Source organism: Penaeus japonicus, unplaced genomic scaffold (assembly GCF_977035675.1).
Source record: "Penaeus japonicus unplaced genomic scaffold, GWHDUDI00000001_assembly GWHDUDI00000015, whole genome shotgun sequence".
In the NCBI taxonomy this organism is placed as follows: Eukaryota; Metazoa; Arthropoda; class Malacostraca; order Decapoda; family Penaeidae; genus Penaeus; species Penaeus japonicus.
The window spans coordinates 37,053,803-37,061,728 of NW_028234417.1; the positions used below are offsets into that span (position 1 = coordinate 37,053,803).

General features: G+C 30.9%; 1 long non-coding RNA gene across 1 annotated transcript in view; it reads left to right on the top strand.

Annotated features, from left to right (window-relative positions):
• Nucleotides 1-2,417: 2,417 nt before the first annotated feature.
• LOC122258781 (uncharacterized) overlaps nt 2,418-7,926 on the top strand; it is a 7,651-nt gene continuing 2,142 nt past the window's right edge. The window contains exon 1 of the long non-coding RNA XR_006223731.2: nt 2,418-2,529. This is a non-coding gene — a long non-coding RNA (uncharacterized LOC122258781). The remainder of the gene's footprint in view (nt 2,530-7,926) is intronic.

Sequence of the window (7,926 nt, forward strand, 5' to 3'; positions counted from 1 at the left end):
TATCTATCTATCTATATATATGTGTGTGTGTGTGTGTGTATTTATAAATATATATATATATATATACATATACATATCTAAACATATATATGTATATATGAATAAACACTACTCCTTCCTAATTACCTTAGGCCAGAAACACACATCCTACTTAACTTCTGAAAAGATTTGATGAACGTTATAGTTCGAAAAAAGACGATTGTAAAGTCTCCAAGTCAGCAAGCTCTCTGCCATTTATGATTATCTACCGCCTCATCACCCTCTATTACCCATTTCTAGAAAGAGAACAAAGATGAGAGGAATGGAGAGGAGTGCTGTGGATAAAAATGAGAGAAGCATTATGACGAAAAGGGGAAGGAGACATGTTGGATGGGTCGAGATCCGGAACCTCTGTGATTTGTCGACACCGGAACGAATTATTATGTATGAAAACCTTGATGGTAAAGCGGGCACTATTTTCACTATAGAGGCATTGCTAGCACAGACCATCATCAGACCTTTCTCAAAGATTTATGAGATGGTTATATGATAAATAATATCCAATGAATATTGATATGCACACACATACACGCACGCACACACACACACACATACACACACGCACACACTTGTATACACACACAAAAACGCACACACTCGTACACACACACACAAACACACAGATACACAACAACAATAACAACAATGAACGGTAGTGGTTATCAGGTGTGATGAATCAGTTACACACATGATCTCTAGCCGGCGCTGAAACCCCTTGTAATATATATATATATATATATATATATATATATATATATATATATATATATATATATATATATATATATATATATATATATATATATATATATATAATATATATATATATATATTATATATATATATATATATATATATATATATATATATATATATTATATATATATATATATATATATATATATATATATATGTATATATATATGTATATATATATATATATACACATATATATATATATATATATATATATATATATATATATATATATATATATGTGTGTGTGTGTGTGTATTACAAGGGGTTCCAGCGCCTCGCTGCTTTGCTACACCCCAAAAATTTGAAAACGATATAAAATATTTGCCTGTATTGAAGGAGTAGTAGAAAATTTATTCTCATGAAGTTTGTCTCGGTAAATTACGTTACGATTTCATTATCAATCACCATAGGCGGCAACGGATATGTATTTTTGTTGATGAGATGTAAAATTATATAAGTTCACCTCTCCATATAACTCCTTAATTAAACTGCAATGGCTGGCAAATTAACTGTTTTTCTATATATATATATCTTCTTTAATCTTGTACTTAACAAATGGACAAGAGGATATTGTAAATTATTGTAATCATTTTTATCAATACCATTGTTATTATCAACACTATTATTGTTGTTATCATTACCATTATCTTTTTGTCTTATATGAACCATAAATGAATCTCTACTGTGAAAACATAAGCACATCCTGCTCTGCTTCCAGACTGTAAGGATCCATCAGTGTAGCACTCATAGTCAATATTTAGAGTTTCAAGATGCTCATTAATGGTTGCAAGGCCGTGTTGCTTAAGTATAGCAGGTGAAACTGTGTCTTTTTTAGGGACATTAGCATAAAATACGTTCCACGTCGACATTTTCCACGGGGGAATAGAACGTCCATAAGGGGACCTACCCAAGGACATATTTGATTTGTGTATGAATTTGTATATTACTTGTAATCATGAATTTGAGTATGACTCGGTATTGTTTTGCAAAGTTGGATTCTCTATATTATGTTTAAGTTGCCTTTGGAACTGTAATATACAGGGATTCTTTAATTGCTTTGACACCAAATGTAGTATTAATGTATGATATTCTTTTGAGTGTAAGTGAAATGTAAACATCAATCTCCGTAGAGTTATGCTGAGTGGTATGAGTCGAAGGCAAAAATTTTGACTCAGAAAAAAGTTATTACGCTCGGGTTGGACTGAGCGTGAGGCTAACGAGCAACCAGCTGCCATACCAATCTCACCTTATGAGATGTCAGCAAAGGATAAACACGTATATTTTCGGACTTTATCATTTCGAAATATTTAAAAAGGCAAAACTACTTTTTTTAATTTTTGATTTATATAAAAATATATACTGGTTAGGGGTTGCTCTATGGTTGCCTGTATCCTATTCAAGAAGAATTAATTAATACACACATTCAAAAGGAAGGCAGATCAGTGCAAAAGAACTAAAAGGTGTCTGTGAAAGCGTAATGAGTAGAAGGAGAATAAAAAGACAGACGAATTCGAGTGCTTTGCTAGTTTCGTAAAGTCGAGCCGTGGGATGTAGCAATGTTAGCGAAATAGAATATAGACATGTGTTTAGGCCAAGTGTCATTTTTCAGGAAGTGAAAGAAAGGGGATTGAGGCCAAGGCTGAGGAGGGAGAAGAAAAGCCTTCAACCAGCCTCTCAGAGACACCCAAGAAGAAAAGTCCGCCTAGTAAATGGGAAAACATCATGAAGTTGGTAAGTTGCTGGGGACTTTATGTGTGCGTGTGTGTGCTTGTAGACATATATGTGTCTGTCTATACACACACAAGCAAATATATAGATAGATATACTTATATGCTTGTTTCCGTTTATGTTATATATGTTTGTTGCATAATCAGTTATTTCTGCTTAATATTTGATAATTTAATTTTTGTATTTTCAAGTTAATCATTTGTTCAACTATTGATCTTAAGAACTTCATCTATAATTATATTACTTAAATCGTGAGTGGATATAAACAAATATTTAATTTAATCTTGCACTTGAGTCTTCCATGATTTCCTTAACCGCCGAGAGCCCTGAAGAAGGTAATTATTATTTTTACCGTTACATTCTATCTTTCGTTTGCCTTTCAAACAAAAGGCTTCTTTTGTAGAGTACGAAACCAGGAACGCGTTCCATGTTTTAGAAGACTGAGAGACAAAGATTGTATACGAAAGATAGGAAAACACCATTTAAAATAAATGAAAAACTTGCCAGATATCACCATAATAGTGCCATCTATTGGCGTAGTCCAGCATCATTCGTGACGTCACAAATACTGTGACGTCATGGTTTCGTTCAGTATTTTGTTTTCGTCCACTGGTATTCATGTAAAGCGCAATGTTTGAATTCTATTATTACTGAGCATTTAGATCTAGTCATGGTTTTCATCCCCATTATAGGAAATCAATATAATTTTCTTGTACTTTGTTGGCTATTAAAACACACGTTGCATTAGTTATGTATTGAAAAAATCAAATGAAATAAAATTCAAAACACTGTAAACAAACTGAAACAGATACATGCAGTGATAAAACTGAACAAAATAGATATTTATCACAAAGAAAAACAAACAAACAAACAAAACATATATTTACACCAAAACATGCTACTTGTGTGTAAAGCTCAAATAGCATAAGCAAGAGAACATGCCAATATACCTGAGCATTAAAGCGGCGAAAAAAAATAAAATGAAAAAAAATACAAAACACTGTAAACATAAGCTGAAACAGATACATGCAGTAATAAAACTTAACAAAATAGATACTTAACACAAAGAAAAACACATTGACAATAAACACAACATATAATATCTATATTAATACATGCTACTTGTGGGTTACCTTGTAGTATTTTCTATTTTTCTTCGGTGGGGGAAGTGATGGAGCATTTGACTCCAGCTTACGCTTTCTTCCAATATATGTTTGAATTTTTTATATGGTGATAAATTCTCTTGGTCAAAAAAATATATATTATCTTTTCTTTAATCCCTGCACACAAATCAATGTTAACATCAATTGCTGAAAGTTCTTTTGAAAGCTTAACTTTTATGTGATCTTTAAACATATATAAATTGATTTTGGATTTGAATTGTTTCTGATAATCTGGAATTAAATCTACTAATTCTAACTTTGGATACTTTAAGTAGCATACTTTATCATTAGCTTTAGCATCCAAAAATAAGTTACTAGTTAATGAGCAGTCAGATGTATCTATTAGATTAAATTTACATTTTTCACATGGGTGATTCTTCAATAGTTTATGGCATACATATCCTGTAACATATGTAACAGCATTTTCTTTAAGTTCTGGGTAAGATTCTGACGTATTTATCAAGAAGTCACTTATCATTATTTGTAAAAGGATTAAATGTGGAAAAGTAATGGCCCATATCTTGAATTTCATTGTCTGTGGTAAATGGATTAAATGATGAAAAATATATTCCCATATCTGTAACATTAGAATCTTCAGTATGATTAGAAGATGGCATATTTATTGACATATCAGCTACATCTGTTAATATATTTAAATTTTCTTCAAGACTTTCTTGAAATTCTACTGGTTCCATATCTAGCATGATGGTATTTGTTGCATTAGATAATTTAAAATATTGTTTTAAATTATTTTCCCTTGTATTGCAAAGTTTTAGATAAGCAAGCATGGGTGTTGCATCATCATCACAGTTTCCATTCTGGGTTTGCTGAATGTGATGGTTTGTCGTTACATCTTTTACTGCTGCTACATTTTTTTTTATATTAGGTGAATCATTATTGCCCCCAATGTTTCTAATACAACCAAAGAAATTCTCCAAGCAGTCTTGTTTTAATTTTCTTGTCAGTAAATACAGTACATTATTATATTTTTTATCTAAATCTTGCCAAAGTAATTTCAATGATTCTAAATTTTGTAACCACCCCTCAACACATGGCAGATGTCGTCTGTTGCCTCCTATGTTCCATGATCTAATATACTTAGTCATATCATTAATCTGCTCAAAGTTAAATGTTTTTGATATGGCACACTTTGATGATCTGAAAGGATTCCTCTGAGAACTATTAAATATATCAAAGAGCTCATCCATATGCAAAATAAACTTTACTGTAGCAGTGGCTTCATTTGCCATAACACCAAGTGTAGCATGTGTGTGGATGGCTGCTGCAACAGTTCTGCTAAACAACTGAGTTGCTAAATTGACACGCATCTTCTTAAATCCATGACAATTTATATGTACTTCTGTGATTTTAGGAGCTAATCTTACAGCCATTGCCTTGTCAATAGAATAAAATTCTTGCATATATTTCCACCTTATCTTCTCTTCCCCAATATGTATATCATATTTTAAGAAATTATTTCTTATACTTTTTATGAGATGAGGTGGATCATAAAAAAAAGAACACTTGTAATTCATTTCGAGTGAGCATTGGTTTAGCTGGTGATATCCCTAATTTTTTAAATGCACTGACATTGGATGGATCTTGATCACAAGTTAAAAATTTTGGACGTAATCCAGTGCATTTCAGTTTTTAATCAGTTTTTAATTAGTTTTTAATTTTTAATTTTAAGTTTTAATCAGTGCATTTCTACACAATCCTGTATCTTAATTGTTTCTGATGGTATAGATTTTTGAAGGAGAAAGTACCCCAAAGTTTGCTTCCATTTAGAACATAATCCCTTAGCCATGAATACCATAGCAAATTGTGCAGGATCGGTTGACCGACCATATTCCCCTAGATCCTCACATCCTTCAATCCTATCAGCAACAGAGCAATAATGAAACCCAGATTTTAATGATATTGCATCGAAGACTATGTCACAAAGTTTTACCTGTAATGACATCTGTTTTAACTTATCTTCAAGTAACTTGAATATGGAATCATTCCACCCAACTGAAAGATATGGCTTTTAGCCAATACCTCAACATCCTTGGAGTTGGTAGAGCAAAAAAAAATTAAGAGGAACCTATAAGCTCGAGGGCTCTTAAATACAATCCTAGGCTAAAGCATCTCATGTTTAAAGTATATCTCCTTGCTTTGGTACAGACACCAGAAAGTTTTATCTGTGTTTTAAAAAATTCAAGGGCAGCACCAATCATAATGTGAAACATTTTTTATAATATTAGCTGGCAAAGTGCAGCGTGAACAATTATTTTTGGATTTGTATATTTTATGATATTGCTTTTGTAATCTACTTACTCTGACCTTCAACTTATTTATCATCTTATTTTTGTCTTTAATTATGTCTGATGATGGAGATTCGCCTGCATTGGCCTGGGCTGAAAAATTGCAAATACTAGTTCATATATATATATTTTTTTATTCAATATAGATTATTTATTATGCAAAAAGTAATCCTAATAAATATATTGATTCTTATAATATTATTTATGAATATTTATTAATATATGTTCATGATAGTTTGTTATTTTCATCTGAAACATTTATGAACTTTACATACTTTTACTGATACATACTGTACCTATATCAGGCATAGCCTCCATGTGTTATCTGAGATTCTGTATGGAATAAGAAACTGCATATCATAAGTTAGCAATATAATATATACACATTTTGCATTTACTTTGCACATTAAGTTTTTTTTCCAGTAATTTAGTATATGAAATATTAATAGAAATATTGGATTTATATATGCAATGTGAGAAATACACACATGACACTCAAATTTCAAACTTGCATTGTACTGCCTACACAAAAATCTAATATAGATATGAAAATATGTCTGTTCATGTCTCTGTCTTCATATAATCTAATACAGATAGCTATCATATAAAGCCAAAGACAGGGTCAGATATATTTATCATGCCTGTACCTAGAAAATAAAGAAATATTTATGTGTATGTGTATTTTACTTAAGAAATATTCATGTGCTAATGTATGTAAGTGGAAATCTGTTTCTGTGTGTATATTACTGAAGATGTATCTATGTGTGGATGTATATGTGACAAAAAGTATCTATCTTTGCATATGAATGTGACTGAAGATATAGATATGTTTCTTGTGTAGGTGACTGAAAAACTGGATGTTGCATACTATGAGTATGTACTTGCAAATTGCTTAGTTTATGGATGGCATAAAGTCAACTGACCAAAATCCTGGTCCAAAGAGCTGTCTATTATTGTTATACCATTATACATTTCCAATACTTCAGGTACTTTCCCTGAAAAAAAAATATATAAGCATGATTTAAATATCAATAACAAAACTTCTGTTGTGATAGACAGTATAGTATATGTTTTGTTTTCTTTATCTTTATAGTTGCTGCAAAAGGTGTCCCATGGGGCTCATTTATAAATATATAAAGGAAAAAAGAAAGATAATATTAATACTCATGGACCTCTTACCAAAAGCAGGATGTTTAGTCTGAAAAATGTTTTCTAGTACTGTTGAGTTTGCTTCCAGGGTTTCATTAGGTTGTAAATTGAGGTTATCATTTCCTGTAATAAAATATACAAATCATACGCATAAACACAAACATGATTTAAATAATACCAGTGATGCAATCAGGGGGCAGAATAACATTTACTAGGAGCTTTAAGTCAAATTTCAATCTAACATGATCTATACTATCATCAATAAAAATGAAGACAAACATCCCATGAAACAAACATAAAAGATAGCTGTAACTTTGCTACATTTTGTTCTCCCTGATATATATATGTATATATATATATATATATATATATATATATATATATATATATATATATAATCTTACATAGGGCTATTAAGTGACTATTTCTAAAAATAAATAGATGTGCCACAGTAATATCATGACCTCAGTCTTCATGCCAATTATTTATATATTATTTCCTTTACAAGAGTAAAGCACAAACCCACTGCAGCCAAGATCCTCTAAAAACCTCCACCTCCCAACCTCTACACCAATATCATAATTTGAATTAGTATGAACTTCTGTAAATAGAATAGTAAACAGCTCTACTTTATCAATTTATGTATAGACAACAGTAAATCACATGATTTAATCATTTGGGCTGGCATAGAATGATATAAATGACATAATGATATATAATATTGGAGTTATATAAATAAATTCCCTTAAATCATCATTTGTTCTACTCTTCAAAAGGAATGC